The sequence below is a fragment of the Trematomus bernacchii genome, unplaced genomic scaffold (assembly GCF_902827165.1).
Source record: "Trematomus bernacchii unplaced genomic scaffold, fTreBer1.1, whole genome shotgun sequence".
NCBI lineage: Eukaryota > Metazoa > Chordata > Actinopteri > Perciformes > Nototheniidae > Trematomus > Trematomus bernacchii.
In genome coordinates this window covers 968,483-993,515 of record NW_022988050.1, presented here as the reverse complement: position 1 = coordinate 993,515, position 25,033 = coordinate 968,483, and the positions used below count along the sequence as shown (strand labels likewise).

Sequence of the window (25,033 nt, the reverse complement as noted above, 5' to 3'; positions counted from 1 at the left end):
TACATAAATGATGTGGCCCCCCCACCATCCAAGTTGCCCATCCCTGCTCTAGAGTCTTTCTTTTAGACTTTCATTTGTCAGTAGAAAGTGAAAATGGTTGTTCTTAGGAACACCCAACCTCTATAAATTATGATTTTCTCAATTCCTGTTCCTTATAGATATTTACCAGTGGGCGTGAGATAAATCTAGTTTAAAAAATCTAACTTATAAACACAAACTAACCCAAACCATTTCTTCAGAGGTGGATAACAGTAAACTTTAAACTATAACCTAAGTCGTTTTCAAGTACAAACCTTACCAAACATTTACTATTGAATGTAATTGAACATGGTAACGATGAGAGCTTTATCTAAATAGATGCTCTCTGTAACAAAGAGGCGCTGCTGGGAGTTGAACCCAGGATCTCCTGTTTACTAGACAGGCGCTTTACCGTTAAGCCACAGCACCACTCCTACTGTTTTTGTTTTTCCCAGATACTGTGCTCAGTAGTTTCCTTTCATTCTTCACAGGCGCTTTACAACTTAGCCACAGCGCCCGTTTCTCCATCCACTACCTCCTTACTTTTAACTTCCAGTGTGTCATTGTATTTCTACAAATGTTTATTCACGATGTAAAAAAGTGCATTCATAAATTCCCAAACATGTTTAGTTGTCATGTTGCATCCTGTTTGTCCGTTTGTCACAGTCAGGTATTAGATTGGTAATGCCCTAATATAGTTTACGCCCAAACTAAACCAAACCCTTATTTCAGAGGTGGATAACACACCTAATTCAAGAGATATTTTCTGCAACAAAGAGGCACTGCTGGGATTTGGACCCAGGATCTCCTGTTTACAAGACAGGCGCTTTGACCGCTAAGCTACAGCGCCTCTCAATAGTTTTCTTTTCATTCTCTCTCCTGAATTTATTTATTATAACCAAAGTAAACCAAAGCCATATGACCATATTTCCCGTGTCCAATGCATATGGCTTCTGTCACATTCATCAATATTTGGCCAAGCAGGTCAGCACCGTAGTCAAATCCTGCTTTTTTTAAATAAGACTATTGGCCAAAACCAAGTCGTATTTATCTTTTAATGACTTAGAAAGGGTTATTAATGCCTTTGTTACCTCAAGACTGGACTATTGCAACGCTCTGTATGTGGGTATGGACCAGGCCTCAATTAAACGCCTGCAGCTAGTCCAAAACGCAGCTGCACGTTTGCTGACTGACCAATTGATTTTTAAATCCTTTTATTTGTTTTTAAAGCACTAAATGGGCTGGCTCCGGCCTATAGAGCCGAACTCCTCCAGCGCTTCACCCCAGCCAGAGCTTTAAGGTCTGCTGACCAGCTGCTGCTGGTCAAGGGCGCCGGAAGCGGGGGGGCCAGGGGGCCATTGGCCCCCCCACTTTTCAGCCCTGCCCCACATTTTCGCAGCGGCGGATGCCGTGGAACACTGTACAAATCCTGTTTCAATAATTCCCCTCTACTCTAAAGTCGCATCTAAAACGCGATCTGATATAGCTGTGTATATTTTGTTATGTTTGATTGTTATATTCAATCTCATTAGCTACAGGCATTTTTTAAGCTTGTAAAGCTCTCACTCGCCACTCTGCTGTTCCACAGTGCCGCTTCCCCTCCCTCTGCTGAAATTATGAATGTAAGGCGTATTAATCATAGATAACACGGCAGGGTCCGTTACAGTTTGTTTTTATCTGATTTCAAATAAACAAAGTCTTGGTTTTCAGAATATTAAACTTGTTTTGGCAAATTCAGATGATAAATACAACTTTGACGCTTGTGACGGCATAATTACAAGCAACGGAGTAACTTTACGTCACTGCATGCATAACAGCCGGTGTTTCTCGTGAGTGTTTTCCCCGGGAAACAAACACAATACACACAAACGCAAAAATACACAAACACACGTATACACACACACACTCGCGGGCTTCCCCTATCTTCCCTTCGTACTATTTGGTCATTTGCTCCGCTAATAATCAATCAGATCGATCCAGAGAAGAGGAAACTTTAAAGGCCTTTTTCTCAAAATGATGACTCTGTAACAGTCATTATATAATGTGACATATTTTGCTTAATATTTGGAGTAGCCTACAACAACAATCCTGATATCATTAGAAAGTTATGAATCTCCTCTTTCCAACAGTGTATACAACTCAAAATGTGTCTTCGGGTCAATGCGACTGATTTCGATGGAGCAGGTCACTTTGCATTAGGTAAAATAAAGCAGGCAGACATAACAGGAAGAATATGTACATTTTAACCCAATCAAATAGGACATTGTCACACCATTCAAATGTATCCATGTAAATTACAACCAATAAAAAAGCTTAGATTTGTTTATTCGTTACGTTGTTTACTTTATTTGTTACGTTGTTCTGTGTGTGTCAGCCGTTAACCTAGATAGAAAAAATATACACTTGCAAACACGTCAGAAGAACCAGCGCAGAAGAAAACTATACAGTCAATCTAAACTTAAATTAACAACTGGAAGGTCACATCCCTGACATCCACGTCTCCGGAGCCTGGACCTTCATCAATAGAAACAGCGAAGCCGGGACATTGAGACAGGTAAAGCTGCAGCTAACTGACCGCTAGATTATTTGGGCAAAGAGAAAGGTACTTCAACGCAGAATGGTACAAAAACAGAGAGTGGTTAATTCTTTGCAAAACCACTAAACGGGCCTTCTGTGAAATATGCAGATTTGCTGCTGTCAAACGGCTTGTAACTTTCTCAAAATGTGGAGATGATAGCTTTGTTAATATCGGAATTAATAACTGGAAAAAGTGCCAAAGCCTCCTGGACAGCCACGAAAAGTCTAATTTCCACAGAGAGTGTATTAAAAAAAAGTGCGCTTTCTTCAGTCAAACACCAGTCAACATACAGCTTGTCAAACAACAGCGTATTGAGCAGGAAAAAAAAGAAGAGATGGATGATGGAGCAACTGCGCTGTCTGCAGTTTCTAACCCGACAGGGCCTAGCAATCAGGGGGCATAATCAGGGCGGATAAGGAGAGCAATTTCCAAAAGAACTCGTAGCTGAGAAAAACCCCACTCTGAAAAGCTTCATGCTCACCGGGAAATATGCATCATGAGACAATTAATGAACTTATAAATCTAATGTATCGGGAGTCTCTCACCACTATATTAACTGAAATTTAAAAGCAATGCAAAACATGCAGTTATTGTGCTTCCAGCAAACATCCACTGATAAACTGCGATGTTAACAACCTCATGATAACCTCATATTTTTTTAACTGAGGATCTACCTTTGTTTAGTCTAGAAAAAGGTAAATATGTGCATTTTATTATAAAGTTGTGTATATTTACAGACTGTTGCAAAAACTAAGAAACTTATAAACATCAGGTTTAAAACTAAAAGAGCTTTACAAAAAAGTAACACAATTAGAGATGTTTGGAGTTTTATTTTAGTTATTAATTTACATTTTTTGTCAAAGAGATGCTGATTTGATACCGTTGATACAGTTACGGCATTTCCTGTTTCTGCCGGAGAGAGGGGAGTTTGTCCCAAAGCTTGCCGCTGTATTTACTCCCTCCATCTGACAGGAGGGAGCCTCATGTGTCACTCCACGGAGTTCACTCCGTCACGGAGGGGGAGTGTGTAGGGGTAGGGTGTAGGGCGTGGTTTGGGATTGGGCCATACACACGCACTTTTTTGGCCCCCCCCACTTCTAAAATGAATCCGGCGCGCCTGCTGCTGGTAGTGCCCAAGACCAGGCTTAAAACCAGAGGGCACCGAGCCTTCGCAGCAGCTGGCCCTAGGCTCTGGAACACTCTGCCCCTCCATGTGAGGTCGGCCCAGACCCTAGGGGTTTTTAAATCTACACTAAAAACACACTTCTTCTCTCTGGCCTTCTAGTCAGAACGGAGCACGACTCCTGACTTTTCCTTGTGTTTTTTTTTTTTTATATATATCTGTTGTAATTTATTGTCTTTTATTGTGATTGTAGTAATGTGTTTTTATTACATGTACAGCACTTTGGCTCGACCAAAAATCGCTTTTAAATGTGCTTTATAAATAAAACTTGATTTGATTTGATTTGATTTGGCCTGTGAGATTTAATGAATGACTCAATGAGCACCGAAAAACTCTTTCCGTCTGCTTCACTCCAAGTAGTTTAACTCAGATAATATCCTCTGAATGCAGGTTAAAACTTCTCTGCTCCAGGTGAGGCTTGAACTCACAACCTCGGCATTACTCTGCAGGTTACTGTCTTATAAGTACCGCGCGCTGACCGATTGCGCCACTGGAGCACAAAATGTCAATCAAATCCAAAACAATAGCCATTACTCTTGAATTTTCTAAATGTATCTGTTATTATAACCAAACACTCTCCTATGCTCTAGAGCAGGAATGGGCAAATGGTGGTCCGGGGGCCGCATGTGGCCCCCCACCTCCTCTTTTTGCGGCCCTCAGATCAATTTAGAAACAACGTAATTGATTAAAAAAGTAAAACTTTTTTTTTTTCTTGTAGTACTGATACCGTCCACTAGACTCCTTACGTCACGAGCTGCGTGCACGATGTCATCTTAATGTTTAATCTTAATGCACACGCATTTTCCGTGCTTTCCAATAGTTTAAAAATAGTTTTATTCCACTGTTAAATAACCTGTTCAATACAAACATGCCACTTGTAAAAATTAAATAACATTTCTGTGAACTGATATTTGTTTAGTGAGCTTATTAGAGGATGTTCCCTGAAAGATTGAAAAATGTCAATGAAGATGTCAGATGTAGTATATTTGTTAATAATTACATACAATACATGGAATATGTGTGTGTGTGTTCCAAGTAAATCTGCGGCCCCCTGGTGGCCAGTACATAAATGATGTGGCCCCCCCCACCATCCAAGTTGCCCATCCCTGCTCTAGAGTCTTTCTTTTAGACTTTCATTTGTCAGTAGAAAGTGAAAATGGTTGTTCTTAGGAACACCCAACCTCTATAAATTATGATTTTCTCAATTCCTGTTCCTTATAGATATTTACCAGTGGGCATCAGATACACCTAGTTTAAAAAATCTAACTTATAAACACAAACTAACCCAAACCATTTCTTCAGAGGTGGATAACAGTCAACTTTAAACTATAACCTAAGTGGTTTTCAAGTACAAACCTTACCAAACATTTACTATTGAATGTAATTGAACGTGGTAATGATGAGAGCTTTATCTATATAGATGCTCTCTGTAACAAAGAGGCGCTGCTGGGAGTTGAACCCAGGATCTCCTGTTTACTAGACAGGCGCTTTACTGTTAAGCCACAGCACCGCTCCAACACTTTTTGTTTTTCTCAGATACTGTGCTCAGTAGTTTCCTCTCATTCTTCACAGGCACTTAACAACTTAGCCACAGCGCCCGTTTCTCCATCCACTACCTTCTTACTTTTTAACTTCCATTGTGTCATTTTATTTCTACAAATGTTTATTCACGCTGTAAAAATGTGCAGTCATTAAGTCCCAAACCTAAAACATGTTTAGCTGTAATCGTGCATCCTGTTTGTCCGTTTGTCAAAGTCAGGTATTAGATTGGTAATGCCCTAATATAGTTTTACACCCAAACTAAACCACACCCTTATTTCAGAGGTGGATAAAACACTTAATTCAAGAGATATTGTCTGTAACAAAGAGGCACTGCTGGGATTTGGACCCAGGATCTCCTGTTTACAAGACAGGCTCTTTGACCGCTAAGCTACAGCGCCTCTCAATAGTATTCTTTTTATTTTCTCTCCTGAATTTATTTAGTATAACCAAAGTAAACCAAAGACATATTACCATGTCACTGAATCATTGAGCACCGAAAACTGATTCCGTCTACAAAACTCCTGTAATATCCTTTGAATGCAGGTTAAAACTTCTCTGCTCCAGGTGAGGCTTGAACTCACAACCTTGGCATCACTCTGCAGGTTACTGTCTTATAAGTACCGCGCGCTGACCGATTGCGCCACTGGAGCACAAAGTGTCAATAATATCAAAAATAATAGTCATTACTCTTGAATTTTCTAAATGTATCTGTTTTTATAACCAAACACTCTCCTATGCTCTAGAGCAGGAATGGGCAAATGGCGGTCCGGGGGCCGCATGTGGCCCCCACCTCCTCTTTTTGCGGCCCTCAGATCAATTTAGAAACAACGTAATTAATTAAAAAGTAATACATATTTTTTTTACTTGTAGTACTGATACCGTCCACTAGACTCCTAGTTATGTCGCGAGCTGCGAACACGATGTCATCTTAATGTTTAATCTTAATGCACACGCATTTTCCGTGCTTTCCAATAGTTTAAAAATAGTTTTATTCCACTGTTAAATAACCTGTTCAATACAAACATGCCACTTGTAAAAATTAAATAACATTTCTGTGAACTGATATTTGTTTCGTGAGCTTATTAGAGGATGTTCCCTGAAAGATTGAAAAATGTCAATGAAGATGTCAGACATAGTATATTTGTTAATAATTACATACAATACATGGAATTTGTGTATGTGTGTTCCAAGTGAATCTGCGGCCCCCTGGTGGCCAGTACATAAATGATGTGGCCCCCGCACCATCCAAGTTGCCCATCCCTGCTCGAGAGTCTTTTTTTTAGGCTTTAATTTGTCAGTAGAAAGTGAAAACGGTTGTTTTTAGGAACACCCAACCTCTATAAATTATGATTTTCTCAATTACAGTTCCTTATATAGATATTTACCAATGGGCATCAGATAAATCTAGTTTAAAAAATTGAACTTATAAACACAAACTAACCCAAACCATTTCTTCAGAGGTGGATAACAGTAAACTTTAAACTATAACCTAAGTCGTTTTCAAGTACAAACCTTACCAAACATTTACTATTGAATGTAATTGAACATGGTAACGATGAGAGCTTTATCTAAATAGATGCTCTCTGTAACAAAGAGGCGCTGCTGGGAGTTGAACCCAGGATCTCCTGTTTACTAGACAGGCGCTTTACCGTTAAGCCACAGCACCACTCCTACTGTTTTTGTTTTTCCCAGATACTGTGCTCAGTAGTTTCCTTTCATTCTTCACAGGCGCTTTACAACTTAGCCACAGCGCCCGTTTCTCCATCCACTACCTCCTTACTTTTAACTTCCAGTGTGTCATTGTATTTCTACAAATGTTTATTCACGATGTAAAAAAGTGCATTCATAAATTCCCAAACATGTTTAGTTGTCATGTTGCATCCTGTTTGTCCGTTTGTCACAGTCAGGTATTAGATTGGTAATGCCCTAATATAGTTTACGCGCAAACTAAACCAAACCCTTATTTCAGAGGTGGATAACACACCTAATTCAAGAGATATTGTCTGTAACAAAGAGGCACTGCTGGGATTTGGACCCAGGATCTCCTGTTTACAAGACAGGCGCTTTGACCGCTAAGCTACAGCACCTCTCAATAGTTTTCTTTTCATTCTCTCTCCTGAATTTATTTATTATAACCAAAGTAAACCAAAGGGATATGACCATATTTACCGTGTGTCCAATGCATATGGCTTCTGTCACATTCATCAATATTTGGCCTGTGAGATTTAATGAATGACTCAATGAGCACCGAAAAACTCTTTACGTCTGCTTCACTCCAAGTAGTTTAACTCAGATAATATCCTTTGAATGCAGGTTAAAACTTCTCTGCTCCAGGTGAGGCTTGAACTCACAACCTCGGCATCACTCTGCAGGTTACTGTCTTATAAGTACCGCGCGCTGACCGATTGCGCCACTGGAGCACAAAATGTCAATAATATCAAAAACAATAGCCATTACTCTTACATTTTCTAAATGTATCTGTTATAATAACCAAACACTGTCCTATGCTCTAGAGCAGGAATGGGCAAATGGCGGTCCGGGGGGGCGCATTTGGCCCCCACCTCCTCTTTTTGCGGCACTCAGATCAATTTAGAAACAACGTAATTAATCAAAAAAGTAAAACATATTTGTTTTACTTGTAGTACTGATACCGTCCACTAGACTACTAGTTACGTCACGAGCTGCGTACACGATGTCATCTTAATGTTTCATCTTAATGCACACGCATGTTCCATGCTTCCAATAGTTTAAAATAGTTTTATTCCACTGTTAAATAACCTGTTCAATACAAACATGCCACTTGTAAAAATTAAATAACATTTCTGTGAACTGATATTTGTTTCGTGAGCTTATTAGAGGATGTTCCCTGAAAGATTAAAAAATGTCAATGAAGATGTCAGACTTAGTATATTTGTTAATAATTACATACAATACATGGAATTTGTGTGTGTGTTCCAAGTGAATCTGCGGCCCCCTGGTGGCCAGTACATAAATGATGTGGCCCCCCCCACCATCCAAGTTGCCCATCCCTGCTCTAGAGTCTTTCTTTTAGGCCTTCATTTGTCAGTAGAAAGTGAAAACGGTTGCTTTTAGGAACACCCAACCTCTATAAATTATGATTTTCTCAATTACCGTTCCTTATATAGATATTTACCAGTGGGCGTGAGATAAATCTAGTTTAAAAAATCTAACTTATAAACACAAACTAACCCAAACCATTTCTTCAGAGGTGGATAACAGTCAACTTTAAACTATAACCTAAGTGGTTTTCAAGTACAAACCTTACCAAACATTTACTATTGAATGTAATTGAACGTGGTAATGATGAGAGCTTTATCTATATAGATGCTCTCTGTAACAAAGAGGCGCTGCTGGGAGTTGAACCCAGGATCTCCTGTTTACTAGACAGGCGCTTTACCGTTAAGCCACAGCACTGCTCCAACACTTTTTGTTTTTCTCAGATACTGTGCTCAGTAGTTTCCTCTCATTCTTCACAGGCACTTAACAACTTAGCCAAAGCACCCGTTTCTCCATCCATTACCTCCTTACTTTTTAACTTCCATTGTGTCATTTTATTTCTACAAATGTTTATTCATGCTGTAAAAATGTGCAGTCATTAAGTCCCAAACCGAAAACATGTTTAGCTGTAATCGTGCATCCTATTTGTCCGTTTGTCAAAGTCAGGAATTAGATTGCTAATGCCCTAATATAGTTTTACACCCAAACTAAACCAAACCCTTATTTCAGAGGTGTATAACACACCTAATTCAAGAGATATGTTCTGTAATAAAGAGGCACTGCTGGGATTTGGACCCAGGATCTCCTGTTTACAAGACAGGCGCTTTGACCGCTAAGCTACAGCGCCTCTCAATAGTATTCTTTTTATTTTCTCTCCTGAATTTATTTAGTATAACCAAAGTAAACCAAAGACATATTACCATGTGACTGAATCATTGAGCACAGAAAACTGATTCCGTCTACAAAACTCCTGTAATATCCTTTGAATGCAGGTTAAAACTTCTCTGCTCCAGGTGAGGCTTGAACTCACAACCTCGGCATCACTCTGCAGGTTACTGTCTTATAAGTACCGCGCGCTGACCGATTGCGCCACTGGAGCACAAAATGTCAATAATATCAAAAACAATAGCCATTACTCTTACATTTTCTAAATGTATCTGTTATAATAACCAAACACTGTCCTATGCTCTAGAGCAGGAATGGGCAAATGGCGGTCCGGGGGGCGCATTTGGCCCCCACCTCCTCTTTTTGCGGCACTCAGATCAATTTAGAAACAACGTAATTAATCAAAAAAGTAAAACATATTTTTTTTACTTGTAGTACTGATACCGTCCACTAGACTACTAGTTACGTCACGAGCTGCGTACACGATGTCATCTTAATGTTTCATCTTAATGCACACGCATGTTCCATGCTTCCAATAGTTTAAAATAGTTTTATTCCACTGTTAAATAACCTGTTCAATACAAACATGCCACTTGTAAAAATTAAATAACATTTCTGTGAACTGATATTTGTTTCGTGAGCTTATTAGAGGATGTTCCCTGAAAGATTAAAAAATGTCAATGAAGATGTCAGACTTAGTATATTTGTTAATAATTACATACAATACATGGAATTTGTGTGTGTGTTCCAAGTGAATCTGCGGCCCCCTGGTGGCCAGTACATAAATGATGTGGCCCCCCCCACCATCCAAGTTGCCCATCCCTGCTCTAGAGTCTTTCTTTTAGGCCTTCATTTGTCAGTAGAAAGTGAAAACGGTTGCTTTTAGGAACACCCAACCTCTATAAATTATGATTTTCTCAATTACCGTTCCTTATATAGATATTTACCAGTGGGCATCAGATAAATCTAGTTTAAAAAAATCTAACTTATAAACACAAACTAACCCAAACCATTTCTTCAGAGGTGGATAACAGTCAACTTTAAACTATAACCTAAGTGGTTTTCAAGTACAAACCTTACCAAACATTTACTATTAAATGTAATTGAACGTGGTAATGATGAGAGCTTTATCTATATAGATGCTCTCTGTAACAAAGAGGCGCTGCTGGGAGTTGAACCCAGGATCTCCTGTTTACTAGACAGGCGCTTTACCGTTAAGCCACAGCACCGCTCCAACACTTTTTGTTTTTCTCAGATACTGTGCTCAGTAGTTTCCTCTCATTCTTCACAGGCACTTAACAACTTAGCCACAGCGCCCGTTTCTCCATCCACTACCTTCTTACTTTTTAACTTCCATTGTGTCATTTTATTTCTACAAATGTTTATTCACGCTGTAAAAATGTGCAGTCATTAAGTCCCAAACCTAAAACATGTTTAGCTGTAATCGTGCATCCTGTTTGTCCGTTTGTCAAAGTCAGGTATTAGATTGGTAAGGCAAGGCAAGGCAAGGCAAGTTTATTTATATAGCACCTTTCAACACAAGGTAATTCAAAGTGCTTTACAAAAATGGAAGACATTTTAAAAATGGCATTTAAAATCAGTCATTAAAAAGGAAAGATAATAAAATAAACATTAAAAGAAAAAATACATGGATAAAAGTTAAAAGTTACAGTGCAGTTTAAGATGTGAATAGTTCAATTAAAAGCAGCGGCAAAAAGAAAAGTCTTCAGCCTGGATTTAAAAGTAGTAAGAGTTGCAGCGGACCTGCAGGTTTCTGGGAGTTTGTTCCAGATATTCGGAGCATAATAACTGAATGCTGCTTTACCATGTTTAGTTCTGACTCTGGGGACCGAAAGCTGACCAGTCCCTGAAGACCTGAGGGTTCTGGATGGTTCATAATTTAGCAGTAGGTCAGACATGTATTTTGGGCCTAAACCATTCAAAGCTTTATAAACCAGCAACAATATTTTGAAATCTATTCTTTGACACACAGGAAGCCAGTGTAAAGACTTCAGAACAGGAGTGATGTGATCCACTTTCTTAGTGTTAGTGAGGACTCGAGCAGCGGCGTTCTGAATTAGCTGCAGCTTTCTAATAGATTTTTTAGTGAGGCCTGTAAAGACACCATTGCAGTAGTCGAGTCTACTGAAGATAAAAGCATGGACAAGTTTTTCCAAATCCTGCTGTGACATTAGTCCTTTAATCCTAGATATGTTCTTTAGGTGATAGTAGGCTGATTTAGTAACTGTTTTAATGTGACTGTTGAAACTCAGGTCAGAGTCCATGACTACACCTAGATTTCTGGCTTTATCTGTTGTTTTGAACATTGCAGACTGAAGCTCAGCGCTAACTTTTATACGTTCTGCCTTGGCTCCAAAAACCATTACCTCAGTTTTATCTTTGTTTAATTGGAGAAAGTTCTGACACATCCAGTCATTGATTTGTTCAATGCACTTACTCAGTGTTTGAATTGGAGCATAATCTCCTGGTGAAATTGTTACGTAAATTTGTGTGTCATCCGCATAGCTATGGTAACTTATTTTGTTGTTTTTCATTATCTGAGCCAGTGGTAGCATGTAGATGTTAAAGAGAAGAGGCCCCAAGATGGAGCCTTGAGGTACCCCACATGTCATATTTGTCAACTCAGATGTGTATTTACCTATAGAAACAAAGTTTTTTCTGTCCTTTAAGTAGGACTCAAACCAATTTAGAACTGTTGCCGAAAGTCCCACCCAGTTTTCTAGTCGGTCTAGTAATATGTTGTGGTCAACAGTGTCAAATGCAGCACTGAGATCTAATAATACTAACACTGAAGTTCTGCCACTGTCTGTGTTTAAGTGGATGTCATTGAAGACCTTTACAAGAGCAGTCTCAGTGCTGTGGTTTGGACGAAATCCTGACTGGAACACATCCAAACAGTTATTTAAATGCAAGAAGTTACTCAACTGTTGAAATACTACTTTTTCAATGATTTTACCTAGAAATGGCAGGTTTGATATTGGCCTGTAATTGTTCATTACTGAGGCATCTAGATTATTCTTTTTTAAGAGCGGTTTAATGACTGCAGTTTTCAGGGCCTCTGGAAAAATACCTGAGTGAAGAGATGTGTTTACTATATGAAGTAGATCTGAGGCCATGCAAGGAAAAACATCTTTGAAAAATCCTGTTGGAATAATATCAAGGCAGCAGGAGGAGGATTTCAGAAGTTGAATAATGTCCTCTAAGTTTTTACCATTAATCTGATGGAATTGTGTCATGGTGTTTGAATTGATATTAGGTGGACATAGGGACAAAACATTTGCTGTACCTGATGTAGAGGCACTGACTGCTTGTCTAATTTTCTGAATTTTGTCAGTGAAGAAGGAGGCAAAATCATTGCACGCCCTGGTGGATAGAAATTCAGAGGCTACTGACACTGGGGGGTTAGTTAGTCTGTCGACGGTAGCAAACAAGGCACGTGCGTTGTTTTTGTTTTTGGTAATGATGTCAGAGAAGAAAGACTGTCGTGCGTTTTTCAATTCCAAATTATAAAGGCCAAGTCTCTCTTTATAGATTTCAAAGTGAACCTGGAGATTTGTTTTTCGCCACCTACGTTCAGCTTTTCGACACTCTCTTTTTTCTGTTCTCACGGTCATGGCCTTTCTCCATGGAGATATTTTCTTGCTAATCACTTCCTTTACCTTAGTTGGAGCAATGGTATCTATAACATTTTTAATTTTTGAATTAAAATGATCTACTAGCTCATTTACTGAGATGTTAGCAGGGGCAAGTGTGGATGAGAAATTATGAGTAAACATTTCCCTAGTATTTTCAGTTAAATATCGCTTTGTGGTTACCTCTTTCTGAACATTTTTGTGAACAGAAATAGAGCTCTCAAAGAAAACACAGGAATGATCAGAGAGTGCAACATCAGTCACCACAACCTTTGAGATATTCAGACCCTTTGAGATAATTAAGTCCAGAGTGTGCCCCTTATTGTGCGTGGGCTCCGCCACATGCTGAGTCAGTCCATAGTTATCAAGAACACAAAACAGTTCTTTAGCCCCTCTGTCCTGGGGGTTGTCAACATGGATGTTAAAATCACCAACAATGACTAAACGGTCAAAGTCAATACACACTATAGACAGCAGTTCAGTAAAATCATCAAAAAAGCTTGCACAGTATTTGGGTGGTCTATAGATATTTAGGAACAGAGCTCGAGAGGAGCATTTCAGCTGAAGGGCCACATATTCAAAAGAAGCAAAGTCCCCATAAGATGTCTTCCTGCATTGAATGGAATCATTGAACAAAATAGCAACTCCACCCCCTTTCTTATGCATTCTTTCCTGACTCATAAAACTAAAGTTGGGAGGGGTTGATTCGATAAGAACAGCTGCACTGTTATTTTGTTCAATCCAAGTTTCCGTTAAAAACATAAAATCGAGATTGTGCTCAGTGATAAAATCATTGATTAAAAATGTTTTTCCTGCCAAAGACCTGACATTTAATAAAGCTAGTTTAAGTTTGTTAAATACACTATCAGTAAAACATTTTGTGGCAAGCTGTGGCTGACATGGAATCACTGCTAAATTTGATAACCTCACACAAACGTTTGAGCACTTCCTGTTTCTAAGCTGATTTACCGCTCTTAATCTATTACCTATCAACACAGATATCGGCAAAGCTACTGGCAGGCAGGGCCCCGGCATGTGCTGGAAAGAGTTGAGAGTGCCATATGCCCTTGAGCCTGGACCCAGCACATATCAGTAAAAGTTTGTTGCGTTTTGTACACACACATCCTTATCAGGCTTCGGAGACTGCAGATGCTTTCTTGAAGGGATGGGAGGTGGTTGACATAGGCACAGTGATGAAGACGGGGGAGATGGTGCGCGTCTCTGCTTCGGTGATTTTGGTGGGCGTCGTTGAGGGGCGGGGGTAAAGGACATGCTGCCAACCCTGCATCTCGCCTTCATGCGGTCATCGAACTCCAGGGGGGAGGGCGAGGGTGAAAGGGTGAGCGGAGAGTAGAGAGAGCTGGGAGATGAATGAAGAGTATCCTCCAAGGCGTTGACAGGGGGGGTGACGGGCAGTGGAGACTCCTCCATTTGTGTCATAGGTCTCCCATAATCAGAACATTCCTCAGGCGGGTGCAGTGATACTTCTTCAGGGTTTTCTGCGCAATGTGTTGTGTCTTTCTCCTGTTTTGATTCCTCTTGCCGCTTGTCCTTGGCAGAGGGAACAGATTGCTGACGCAGGCAGTTGAATATGTTAGAGATAAACAATTTCACTCCTGACTTGTTCAGGCAAACTCCATCTGCCTTAAAAAGATGTCTGCGATCCCAGAAAAAGTTAAAATTGTCAATAAAATGGACAGAATGGTCAGTGCAGGCAGCTGAAAGCCACATGTTCAATGCAAACAGTCTGCTGAATCTCTCCACTCCTCTTCTGACTGGCGGTAGAGGGCCACTGATGAACACCTCCGCATTTAGAGAGCTGACAGTTTCCAACAGACATTTAAAGTCTTCTTTCAGCGCTTCTGACTGTTGTTTCACAACATCATTTGTTCCAATATGTAGTACCACATTCTTCACAGTCGGATGTTCAGCCCCAATATGCAGGATCTTCTCAGCCAAGTCGGAGACCATATCCTTGGGAAAACAGAGTACTTTGGTGTTGTTCTTACTACACAGACCTTTTACATCTCTTACAGCAGAATCACCCACAATCAGAGTTTCAGGCCCAGCCGTTAGCTTTCCCTCTAGCCTTTTACTTTTGGAGTAGCTATTGGTCCTTACCCTGCTGTGTGAAGAGGACGGGTTATCCAGGTCATCAGAAAGAGATCTCCGGTTCTCGGTCAGCGGAGCGTATCTGTTCTGGATTGGCACACTTGGTGGTTTAGGAGGATTGTTTGTAGTTCTCCCTTTAGCAGCTGTCCACGGCTGTTTCCTAGTATGAATAGGGGTTGAAGAGGCACTCTTCCTGGGTGATAACAATGCAGGCCAGCCGGTCGCATCACAGATTTCAGAGCGCTGGGCTCTGCCTGTTATTCGTCCTCCCAAATCCCATGGAAATGATTTACTCTTAGGCTTTGCACCCAGAGAGTTCCAGGGAGGACTACCACTTGTAGATTTATTACCCAGTACACAGCCCTCCTGTTCCTTGGAAACCTTGTAGCTGCTAACTAGCTGTGAGTTAGCATACCCTTTTCCATTATCTTGCAACACTGGTAAAGTGGTGTTATTCCCACAACATAGTCCATTCACTTCCACGTTAACTTCCAACCGTTGCATTTTCATTTCCAACACAGCCATCTTCTGTTGAAGTTTGTGGAAGTCATCTGTAGAGAACGGAGGCATTTTGCTACCAACTAGCTTAAGCTAAATAGCATGCAGTAGCCTACCAGGCTTTAGCTGTTGCTAGGCCACGCTACTGTAAGACTGAGGTCGTCGTAAAAATGTTGAAATATGGCTGAAACCCTCCGTCTATTTACGATGAATAACTGTCCCAGTGATAAGTTAATGTCCAGGAGCCGCTGCTCGAAGTTTTCAGAGAATAAGAATAGGAAAATCAGCATAAAAAGTAAGCAGAGGCAAGAGCAAGCAGAAAAGCGTCTGCACTGTAAGAAAGATAACCACGTAAATGCCCTAATATAGTTTTACACCCAAACTAAACTAAACCCTTATTTCAGAGGTGGATAACACACTTAATCCAAGAGATATTTTCTGTAATAAAGAGGCACTGCTGGGATTTGGACCCAGGATCTCCTGTTTACGAGACAGGCGCTTTGACCGCTAAGCTACAGCGCCTTTTTGTCTTTTCCACTACCTCCTCACTTTTTAATCAGTTTTTAAGCTCCAACCTCCACCTCCAAAGGTTTTTTCAGGCTGTAAAGAATTGTATTTATAAAGTCCCAAACACACAACATGTTAAGCTGTAATGTTGCTTCCTGTCACGGTCAGGTATTAGATTGGTAATGCCCTAATATAGTTTTACACCCAAACTAAACCACACCCTTATTTCAGAGGTGGATAAAACACTTAATTCAAGAGATATTGTCTGTAACAAAGAGGCACTGCTGGGATTTGGACCCAGGATCTCCTGTTTACAAGACAGGCTCTTTGACCGCTAAGCTACAGCGCCTCTCAATAGTATTCTTTTTATTTTCTCTCCTGAATTTATTTAGTATAACCAAAGTAAACCAAAGACATATTACCATGTGACTGAATCATTGAGCACCGAAAACTGATTCCGTCTACAAAACTCCTGTAATATCCTTTGAATGCAGGTTAAAACTTCTCTGCTCCAGGTGAGGCTTGAACTCACAACCTCGGCATCACTCTGCAGGTTACTGTCTTATAAGTACCGCGCGCTGACCGATTGCGCCACTGGAGCACAAAATGTCAATAATATCAAAAATAATAGTCATTACTCTTGAATTTTCTAAATGTATCTGTTTTTATAACCAAACACTCTCCTATGCTCTAGAGCAGGAATGGGCAAATGGCGGTCCGGGGGCCGCATGTGGCCCCCACCTCCTCTTTTTGCGGCCCTCAGATCAATTTAGAAACAACGTAATTAATTCAAAAGTAATACATATTTTTTTTACTTGTAGTACTGATACCGTCCACTAGACTCCTAGTTATGTCGCGAGCTGCGAACACGATGTCATCTTAATGTTTAATCTTAATGCACACGCATTTTCCGTGCTTTCCAATAGTTTAAAAATAGTTTTATTCCACTGTTAAATAACCTGTTCAATACAAACATGCCACTTGTAAAAATTAAATAACATTTCTGTGAACTGATATTTGTTTCGTGAGCTTATTAGAGGATGTTCCCTGAAAGATTGAAAAATGTCAATGAAGATGTCAGACGTAGTATATTTGTTAATAATTACATACAATACATGGAATTTGTGTATGTGTGTTCCAAGTGAATCTGCGGCCCCCTGGTGGCCAGTACATAAATGATGTGGCCCCCGCACCATCCAAGTTGCCCATCCCTGCTCGAGAGTCTTTTTTTTAGGCTTTAATTTGTCAGTAGAAAGTGAAAACGGTTGTTTTTAGGAACACCCAACCTCTATAAATTATGATTTTCTCAATTACAGTTCCTTATATAGATATTTACCAGTGGGCATCAGATAAATCTAGTTTGAAAAATTGAACTTATAAACACAAACTAACCCAAACCATTTCTTCAGAGGTGGATAACAGTCAACTTTAAACTATAACCTAAGTGGTTTTCAAGTACAAACCTTACCAAACATTTACTATTGAATGTAATTGAACATGGTAACGATGAGAGCTTTATCTAAATAGATGCTCTCTGTAACAAAGAGGCGCTGTTGGGAGTTGAACCCAGGATCTCCTGTTTTACTAGACAGGCTCTTTACCGCTAAGCCACAGCATCGCTCCTACACTTTTTGTTTTTCTCAGATACTGTGCTCAGTAGTTTCCTTTCATTCTTCACAGGCACTTAACAACTTAGCCAAAGCACCCGTTTCTCCATCCATTACCTCCTTACTTTTTAACTTCCATTGTGTCATTTTATTTCTACAAATGTTTATTCATGCTGTAAAAATGTGCAGTCATTAAGTCCCAAACCGAAAACATGTTTAGCTGTAATCGTGCATCCTGTTTGTCCGTTTGTCAAAGTCAGGAATTAGATTGCTAATGCCCTAATATAGTTTTACACCCAAACTAAACCAAACCCTTATTTCAGAGGTGTATAACACACCTAATTCAAGAGATATTTTCTGTAATAAAAAGGCACTGCTGGGATTTGGACCCAGGATCTCCTGTTTACAAGACAGGCGCTTTGACCGCTAAGCTACAGCGCCTCTCAATAGTATTCTTTTTATTTTCTCTCCTGAATTTATTTAGTATAACCAAAGTAAACCAAAGACATATCACCATGTGACTGAATCATTGAGCACCGAAAACTGATTCCGTCTACAAAACTCCTGTAATATCCTTTGAATGCAGGTTAAAACTTCTCTGCTCCAGGTGAGGCTTGAACTCACAACCTCGGCATCACTCTGCAGGTTACTGTCTTATAAGTACCGCGCGCTGACCGATTGCGCCACTGGAGTACAAAATGTCAATAATATCAAAAACAATAGCCATTACTCTTAAATTTTCTAAATGTATCTGTTATAATAACCAAACACTGTCCTATGCTCTAGAGCAGGAATGGGCAAATGGCGGTCCGGGGGGCGCATTTGGCCCCCACCTCCTCTTTTTGCGGCACTCAGATCAATTTAGAAACAACGTAATTAATCAAAAAAGTAAAACATATTTGTTTTACTTGTAGTACTGATACCGTCCACTAGACTACTAGTTACGTCACGAGCTGCGTACACGATGTCATCTTAATGTTTCATCTTAATGCACACGCATGTTCCATGCTTCCAATAGTTTAAAATAGTTTTATTCCACTGTTAAATAACCTGTTCAATACAAACATGCCACTTGTAAAAATTAAATAACATTTCTGTGAACTGATATTTGTTTCCTGAGCTTATTAGAGGATGTTCCCTGAAAGATTAAAAAATGTCAATGAAGATGTCAGACTTAGTATATTTGTTAATAATTACATACAATACATGGAATTTGTGTGTGTGTTCCAAGTGAATCTGCGGCCCCCTGGTGGCCAGTACATAAATGATGTGGCCCCCCCACCATCCAAGTTGCCCATCCCTGCTCGAGAGTCTTTCTTTTAGGCTTTCATTTGTCAGTAGAAAGTGAAAACGGTTGCTTTTAGGAACACCCAACCTCTATAAATTATGATTTTCTCAATTACCGTTCCTTATATAGATATTTACCAGTGGGCATCAGATAAATCTAGTTTAAAAATTCTAACTTATAAACACAAACTAACCCAAACCATTTCTTCAGAGGTGGATAACAGTCAACTTTAAACTATAACCTAAGTGGTTTTCAAGTACAAACCTTACCAAACATTTACTATTGAATGTAATTGAACGTGGTAATGATGAGAGCTTTATCTATATAGATGCTCTCTGTAACAAAGAGGCGCTGTTGGGAGTTGAACCCAGGATCTCCTGTTTTACTAGACAGGCTCTTTACCGCTAAGCCACAGCATCGCTCCTACACTTTTTGTTTTTCTCAGATACTGTGCTCAGTAGTTTCCTTTCATTCTTCACAGGCACTTAACAACTTAGCCAAAGCACCCGTTTCTCCATCCATTACCTCCTTACTTTTTAACTTCCATTGTGTCATTTTATTTCTACAAATGTTTATTCATGCTGTAAAAATGTGCAGTCATTAAGTCCCAAACCGAAAACATGTTTAGCTGTAATCGTGCATCCTGTTTGTCCGTTTGTCAAAGTCAGGAATTAGATTGCTAATGCCCTAATATAGTTTTACACCCAAACTAAACCAAACCCTTATTTCAGAGGTGGATAACACACTTAATCCAAGAGATATTTTCTGTAATAAAGAGGCACTGCTGGGATTTGGACCCAGGATCTCCTGTTCACGAGACAGGCGCTTTGACCGCTAAGCTACAGCGCCTTTTTGTCTTTTCCACTACCTCCTCACTTTTTAATCAGTTTTTAAGCTCCAACCTCCACCTCCAAAGGTTTTTTCAGGCTGTAAAGAATTGTATTTATAAAGTCCCAAACACACAACATGTTAAGCTGTAATGTTGCTTCCTGTCACGGTCAGGTATTAGATTGGTAATGCCCTAATATAGTTTTACACCCAAACTAAACCACACCCTTATTTCAGAGGTGGATAAAACACTTAATTCAAGAGATATTGTCTGTAACAAAGAGGCACTGCTGGGATTTGGACCCAGGATCTCCTGTTTACAAGACAGGCTCTTTGACCGCTAAGCTACAGCGCCTCTCAATAGTATTCTTTTTATTTTCTCTCCTGAATTTATTTAGTATAACCAAAGTAAACCAAAGACATATTACCATGTGACTGAATCATTGAGCACCGAAAACTGATTCCGTCTACAAAACTCCTGTAATATCCTTTGAATGCAGGTTAAAACTTCTCTGCTCCAGGTGAGGCTTGAACTCACAACCTCGGCATCACTCTGCAGGTTACTGTCTTATAAGTACCGCTCGCTGACCGATTGCGCCACTGGAGCACAAAATGTCAATAATATCAAAAATAATAGTCATTACTCTTGAATTTTCTAAATGTATCTGTTTTTATAACCAAACACTCTCCTATGCTCTAGAGCAGGAATGGGCAAATGGCGGTCCGGGGGCCGCATGTGGCCCCCACCTCCTCTTTTTGCGGCCCTCAGATCAATTTAGAAACAACGTAATTAATTCAAAAGTAATACATATTTTTTTTACTTGTAGTACTGATACCGTCCACTAGACTCCTAGTTATGTCGCGAGCTGCGAACACGATGTCATCTTAATGTTTAATCTTAATGCACACGCATTTTCCGTGCTTTCCAATAGTTTAAAAATAGTTTTATTCCACTGTTAAATAACCTGTTCAATACAAACATGCCACTTGTAAAAATTAAATAACATTTCTGTGAACTGATATTTGTTTCGTGAGCTTATTAGAGGATGTTCCCTGAAAGATTGAAAAATGTCAATGAAGATGTCAGACGTAGTATATTTGTTAATAATTACATACAATACATGGAATTTGTGTATGTGTGTTCCAAGTGAATCTGCGGCCCCCTGGTGGCCAGTACATAAATGATGTGGCCCCCGCACCATCCAAGTTGCCCATCCCTGCTCGAGAGTCTTTTTTTTAGGCTTTAATTTGTCAGTAGAAAGTGAAAACGGTTGTTTTTAGGAACACCCAACCTCTATAAATTATGATTTTCTCAATTACAGTTCCTTATATAGATATTTACCAGTGGGCATCAGATAAATCTAGTTTAAAAAATTGAACTTATAAACACAAACTAACCCAAACCATTTCTTCAGAGGTGGATAACAGTAAACTTTAAACTATAACCTAAGTCGTTTTCAAGTACAAACCTTACCAAACATTTACTATTGAATGTAATTGAACATGGTAACGATGAGAGCTTTATCTAAATAGATGCTCTCTGTAACAAAGAGGCGCTGCTGGGAGTTGAACCCAGGATCTCCTGTTTACTAGACAGGCGCTTTACCGTTAAGCCACAGCACCACTCCTACTGTTTTTGTTTTTCCCAGATACTGTGCTCAGTAGTTTCCTTTCATTCTTCACAGGGGCTTTACAACTTAGCCACAGCGCCCGTTTCTCCATCCACTACCTCCTTACTTTTAACTTCCAGTGTGTCATTGTATTTCTACAAATGTTTATTCACGATGTAAAAAAGTGCATTCATAAATTCCCAAACATGTTTAGTTGTCATGTTGCATCCTGTTTGTCCGTTTGTCACAGTCAGGTATTAGATTGGTAATGCCCTAATATAGTTTACGCCCAAACTAAACCAAACCCTTATTTCAGAGGTGGATAACACACCTAATTCAAGAGATATTGTCTGTAACAAAGAGGCACTGCTGGGATTTGGACCCAGGATCTCCTGTTTACAAGACAGCCACTTTGACCGCTAAGCTACAGCACCTCTCAATAGTTTTCTTTTCATTCTCTCTCCTGAATTTATTTATTATAACCAAAGTAAACCAAAGGGATATGACCATATTTACCGTGTGTCCAATGCATATGGCTTCTGTCACATTCATCAATATTTGGCCTGTGAGATTTAATGAATGACTCAATGAGCACCGAAAAACTCTTTACGTCTGCTTCACTCCAAGTAGTTTAACTCAGATAATATCCTTGGAATGCAGGTTAAAACTTCTCTGCTCCAGGTGAGGCTTGAACTCACAACCTCGGCATCACTCTGCAGATTACTGTCTTATAAGTACCGCGCGCTGACCGATTGCGCCACTGGAGCACAAAATGTCAATAATATCAAAAACAATAGCCATTACTCTTAAATTTTCTAAATGTATCTGTTATAATAACCAAACACTGTCCTATGCTCTAGAGCAGGAATGGGCAAATGGCGGTCCGGGGGGCGCATTTGGCCCCCACCTCCTCTTTTTGCGGCACTCAGATCAATTTAGAAACAACGTAATTAATCAAAAAAGTAAAACATATTTGTTTTACTTGTAGTACTGATACCGTCCACTAGACTACTAGTTACGTCACGAGCTGCGTACACGATGTCATCTTAATGTTTCATCTTAATGCACACGCATGTTCCATGCTTCCAATAGTTTAAAATAGTTTTATTCCACTGTTAAATAACCTGTTCAATACAAACATGCCACTTGTAAAAATTAAATAACATTTCTGTGAACTGATATTTGTTTCGTGAGCTTATTAGAGGATGTTCCCTGAAAGATTACAAAATGTCAATGAAGATGTCAGACTTAGTATATTTGTTAATAATTACATACAATACATGGAATTTGTGTGTGTGTTCCAAGTGAATCTGCGGCCCCCTGGTGGCCAGTACATAAATGATGTGGCCCCCCCCCACCATCCAAGTTGCCCATCCCTGCTCTAGAGTCTTTCTTTTAGGCTTTCATTTGTCAGTAGAAAGTGAAAACGGTTGCTCTTAGGAACACCCAACCTCTATAAATTATGATTTTCTCAATTACAGTTCCTTATATAGATATTTACCAGTGGGCATCAGATAAATCTAGTTTAAAAAATCTAACTTATAAACACAAATTAACCCAAATCATTACTTCAGAGGTGGATAACAGTCAACTTTCAACTATAACCTAAGTGGTTTTCAAGTACAAACCTTACCAAACATTTACTATTGAATGTAATTGAATGTGGTAACGATGAGAGCTTTATCTAAATAGATGCTCTCTGTAACAAAGAGGCGCTGCTAGGAGTTGAACACAGGATCTCCTGTTTACTAGACAGGCGCTTTACCGTTAAGCCACAGCACCGCTAATACAGTTTTGTTTTTCTCAGATACTGTGCTGAGTAGTTTCCTTTCATTCTTCACAGGCGCTTTACAACTTAGCCACAGCGCCCGTTTCTCCATCCATTACCTCCTTACTTTTGAACTTCCAGTGTGTCATATTATTTCTGCAAATGTTTATTCACACTGTAAAAATGTGCATTCATAAAGTCCCAAACTGAAAACATGTTTAGTTGTCATCCTGTTTGTCCGCTTGTCAAAGTCAGGTATTAGATTGGTAATGCCCTAATACAGTTTTACGCCGAAACTAAACCAAACCCTTATTTCAGAGGTGGATAACACACCTAATTCAAGAGATATTGTCTGTAACAAAGAGGCGCTGCTGGGATTTGGACCCAGGATCTCCTGTTTACAAGACAGGCGCTTTGACCGCTAAGCTACAGCGCCTCTCAATAGTTTTCTTTTCATTCTCTCTCCTGAATTTATGTATTATAACCAGTGGCGTTTTTATATATACAAAAGTGGTGGGGCACAAAAAACGTAGATGTCTATATATAAGCTTCTGCAGTGACGTGCAGTGAGGTTCATGGCTGGTGAGGCACTGGCACTGACTCTTCAGGTTTACAAATATTATATTTTGACCTAAACCAAAATATAATATTATTTTCAAAAGCTTTTTTTGTCTGATGCTTCGATTAATTTTAAACAGACAGTTCAACAAAAGGATACCCAAAAAATGTAATTTTATCATTTAAATATTGAATTGTTCTCTCTTAGTAAGATCCCATTTTCAATCAAATTGCGGTCTTACCTTGACTTGAAGATGAAGTCCATTTGCCTATCCTTCTGGACAAAAATGTCTATAACTTTTTTGTAAAAGTCCTCCTTATGTTCTTGTAGTTTCAAAAGTCTATCATAAATCTAATCCATAGATTTATGATAAAAAAATTATAAAAGTAGGGTAGACATGTGGATGTTATCCGGCTGATCAAAACGTGCATTTATCTAACAGGTACGTTTCCCACAGATCTTATTTCCAGCTATTTTCTAAAATCCTCTGGAGAAATCTCATTGCTTTTTTGTCGAGGGAAGCCATGCGCAGCTTACTTCCTGGTTTTAGGACGCGTCACTGCAGCTCTCTCGTCTCCTCTTCACACACCACACTTTCGCGGCACACGTACTTACAGCCAATCAGCTCTGAATGATTTGAGATGACGTATGGTGGGGATGGTAGCTCCATGCCCCTCTGGTCATTATTTTTTGCCACACACATTTCATTACAAAATACTCTGAGCATGCGCAGTGTAGTTTTTACAGTCACCGTTGACTTCACAGCGAGAGGGAGGGGCATAATCAGGTTTTGTCCCACATGGCTCTAAACAGCTCAATAGGCACACACTGTGACTGTAGACACACTAATTAGAAGAACACAGACTAAAACAGCAATGTACAGACGAATCAGATGATTAAACATGATCTTAAAATATATTTTATATATTTTTTTATTTTTTTTTTGCATTTTTGTAATCATTATTTGTAATACTTTCTGCTGACACTAGGTGGGGCTGTGCCCCACCTGCCCCTAATGACCAGTCGCCACTGATTATAACCAAAGTAAACCAAAGCCATATGACCATATTTACCGTGTGTCCAATGCAGGGGCGTCGCCTGGACCTGAAAACATTCGGGGCTTAGCCCACAGTGGCGGCGGCACTACAGTGGCATTTTTCACTGCAACACTCCCCACACACACACAATACACCCGCGACTGTTACAATGAAGGCTCGATAATCAGCTCACGGCATATAGGCAGGGGTAAAGTGGTATTTTTTATGAGTGGGGGGCTCAACTCCTCGTGGGGGGGGTCCGGGGGGATGCTCCCCCGGGAAGATTTTTTTTTAAATATTGAAGTTAAATGCATCAATCTGGTGCACTTTGAGAGCAAAATG

At 39.7% G+C, this 25,033-nt stretch overlaps 24 non-coding genes across 24 annotated transcripts; all 24 read right to left on the bottom strand.

Annotated features, from left to right (window-relative positions):
• Positions 1–375: 375 nt before the first annotated feature.
• Positions 376–447, bottom strand: trnat-agu. The gene has a single exon. It is a non-coding gene; the product is annotated as a tRNA-Thr (tRNA).
• Positions 448–795: 348 nt separating this feature from the next.
• trnat-ugu lies at positions 796–868 on the bottom strand. The gene has a single exon. It is a non-coding gene; the product is annotated as a tRNA-Thr (tRNA).
• Positions 869–4,182: 3,314 nt separating this feature from the next.
• trnai-uau lies at positions 4,183–4,276 on the bottom strand. The gene is made up of 2 exons: positions 4,239–4,276; positions 4,183–4,218 (listed from the first exon to the last, which is right to left on the bottom strand). It is a non-coding gene; the product is annotated as a tRNA-Ile (tRNA).
• A 1,370-nt stretch (positions 4,277–5,646) lies between these two features.
• On the bottom strand, positions 5,647–5,719 carry trnat-ugu. Its single transcript has one exon. It is a non-coding gene; the product is annotated as a tRNA-Thr (tRNA).
• Positions 5,720–5,877: 158 nt separating this feature from the next.
• Positions 5,878–5,971, bottom strand: trnai-uau. The gene is made up of 2 exons: positions 5,934–5,971; positions 5,878–5,913 (listed from the first exon to the last, which is right to left on the bottom strand). It is a non-coding gene; the product is annotated as a tRNA-Ile (tRNA).
• A 944-nt stretch (positions 5,972–6,915) lies between these two features.
• On the bottom strand, positions 6,916–6,987 carry trnat-agu. The gene has a single exon. It is a non-coding gene; the product is annotated as a tRNA-Thr (tRNA).
• Positions 6,988–7,335: 348 nt separating this feature from the next.
• On the bottom strand, positions 7,336–7,408 carry trnat-ugu. Its single transcript has one exon. It is a non-coding gene; the product is annotated as a tRNA-Thr (tRNA).
• Positions 7,409–7,647: 239 nt separating this feature from the next.
• trnai-uau lies at positions 7,648–7,741 on the bottom strand. Its single transcript has 2 exons — positions 7,704–7,741; positions 7,648–7,683 (listed from the first exon to the last, which is right to left on the bottom strand). It is a non-coding gene; the product is annotated as a tRNA-Ile (tRNA).
• A 943-nt stretch (positions 7,742–8,684) lies between these two features.
• trnat-agu lies at positions 8,685–8,756 on the bottom strand. Its single transcript has one exon. It is a non-coding gene; the product is annotated as a tRNA-Thr (tRNA).
• A 357-nt stretch (positions 8,757–9,113) lies between these two features.
• trnat-ugu lies at positions 9,114–9,186 on the bottom strand. The gene has a single exon. It is a non-coding gene; the product is annotated as a tRNA-Thr (tRNA).
• A 158-nt stretch (positions 9,187–9,344) lies between these two features.
• Positions 9,345–9,438, bottom strand: trnai-uau. Its single transcript has 2 exons — positions 9,401–9,438; positions 9,345–9,380 (listed from the first exon to the last, which is right to left on the bottom strand). It is a non-coding gene; the product is annotated as a tRNA-Ile (tRNA).
• A 943-nt stretch (positions 9,439–10,381) lies between these two features.
• On the bottom strand, positions 10,382–10,453 carry trnat-agu. Its single transcript has one exon. It is a non-coding gene; the product is annotated as a tRNA-Thr (tRNA).
• A 5,483-nt stretch (positions 10,454–15,936) lies between these two features.
• trnat-cgu lies at positions 15,937–16,009 on the bottom strand. Its single transcript has one exon. It is a non-coding gene; the product is annotated as a tRNA-Thr (tRNA).
• Positions 16,010–16,270: 261 nt separating this feature from the next.
• Positions 16,271–16,343, bottom strand: trnat-ugu. The gene has a single exon. It is a non-coding gene; the product is annotated as a tRNA-Thr (tRNA).
• Positions 16,344–16,501: 158 nt separating this feature from the next.
• Positions 16,502–16,595, bottom strand: trnai-uau. The gene is made up of 2 exons: positions 16,558–16,595; positions 16,502–16,537 (listed from the first exon to the last, which is right to left on the bottom strand). It is a non-coding gene; the product is annotated as a tRNA-Ile (tRNA).
• A 1,374-nt stretch (positions 16,596–17,969) lies between these two features.
• trnat-ugu lies at positions 17,970–18,042 on the bottom strand. The gene has a single exon. It is a non-coding gene; the product is annotated as a tRNA-Thr (tRNA).
• A 158-nt stretch (positions 18,043–18,200) lies between these two features.
• Positions 18,201–18,294, bottom strand: trnai-uau. Its single transcript has 2 exons — positions 18,257–18,294; positions 18,201–18,236 (listed from the first exon to the last, which is right to left on the bottom strand). It is a non-coding gene; the product is annotated as a tRNA-Ile (tRNA).
• Positions 18,295–19,665: 1,371 nt separating this feature from the next.
• On the bottom strand, positions 19,666–19,738 carry trnat-cgu. Its single transcript has one exon. It is a non-coding gene; the product is annotated as a tRNA-Thr (tRNA).
• Positions 19,739–19,999: 261 nt separating this feature from the next.
• trnat-ugu lies at positions 20,000–20,072 on the bottom strand. Its single transcript has one exon. It is a non-coding gene; the product is annotated as a tRNA-Thr (tRNA).
• A 158-nt stretch (positions 20,073–20,230) lies between these two features.
• trnai-uau lies at positions 20,231–20,324 on the bottom strand. Its single transcript has 2 exons — positions 20,287–20,324; positions 20,231–20,266 (listed from the first exon to the last, which is right to left on the bottom strand). It is a non-coding gene; the product is annotated as a tRNA-Ile (tRNA).
• Positions 20,325–21,268: 944 nt separating this feature from the next.
• On the bottom strand, positions 21,269–21,340 carry trnat-agu. The gene has a single exon. It is a non-coding gene; the product is annotated as a tRNA-Thr (tRNA).
• A 348-nt stretch (positions 21,341–21,688) lies between these two features.
• trnat-ugu lies at positions 21,689–21,761 on the bottom strand. Its single transcript has one exon. It is a non-coding gene; the product is annotated as a tRNA-Thr (tRNA).
• A 239-nt stretch (positions 21,762–22,000) lies between these two features.
• On the bottom strand, positions 22,001–22,094 carry trnai-uau. The gene is made up of 2 exons: positions 22,057–22,094; positions 22,001–22,036 (listed from the first exon to the last, which is right to left on the bottom strand). It is a non-coding gene; the product is annotated as a tRNA-Ile (tRNA).
• Positions 22,095–23,458: 1,364 nt separating this feature from the next.
• On the bottom strand, positions 23,459–23,531 carry trnat-ugu. The gene has a single exon. It is a non-coding gene; the product is annotated as a tRNA-Thr (tRNA).
• Between the last annotated feature and the right edge of the window lie 1,502 nt (positions 23,532–25,033).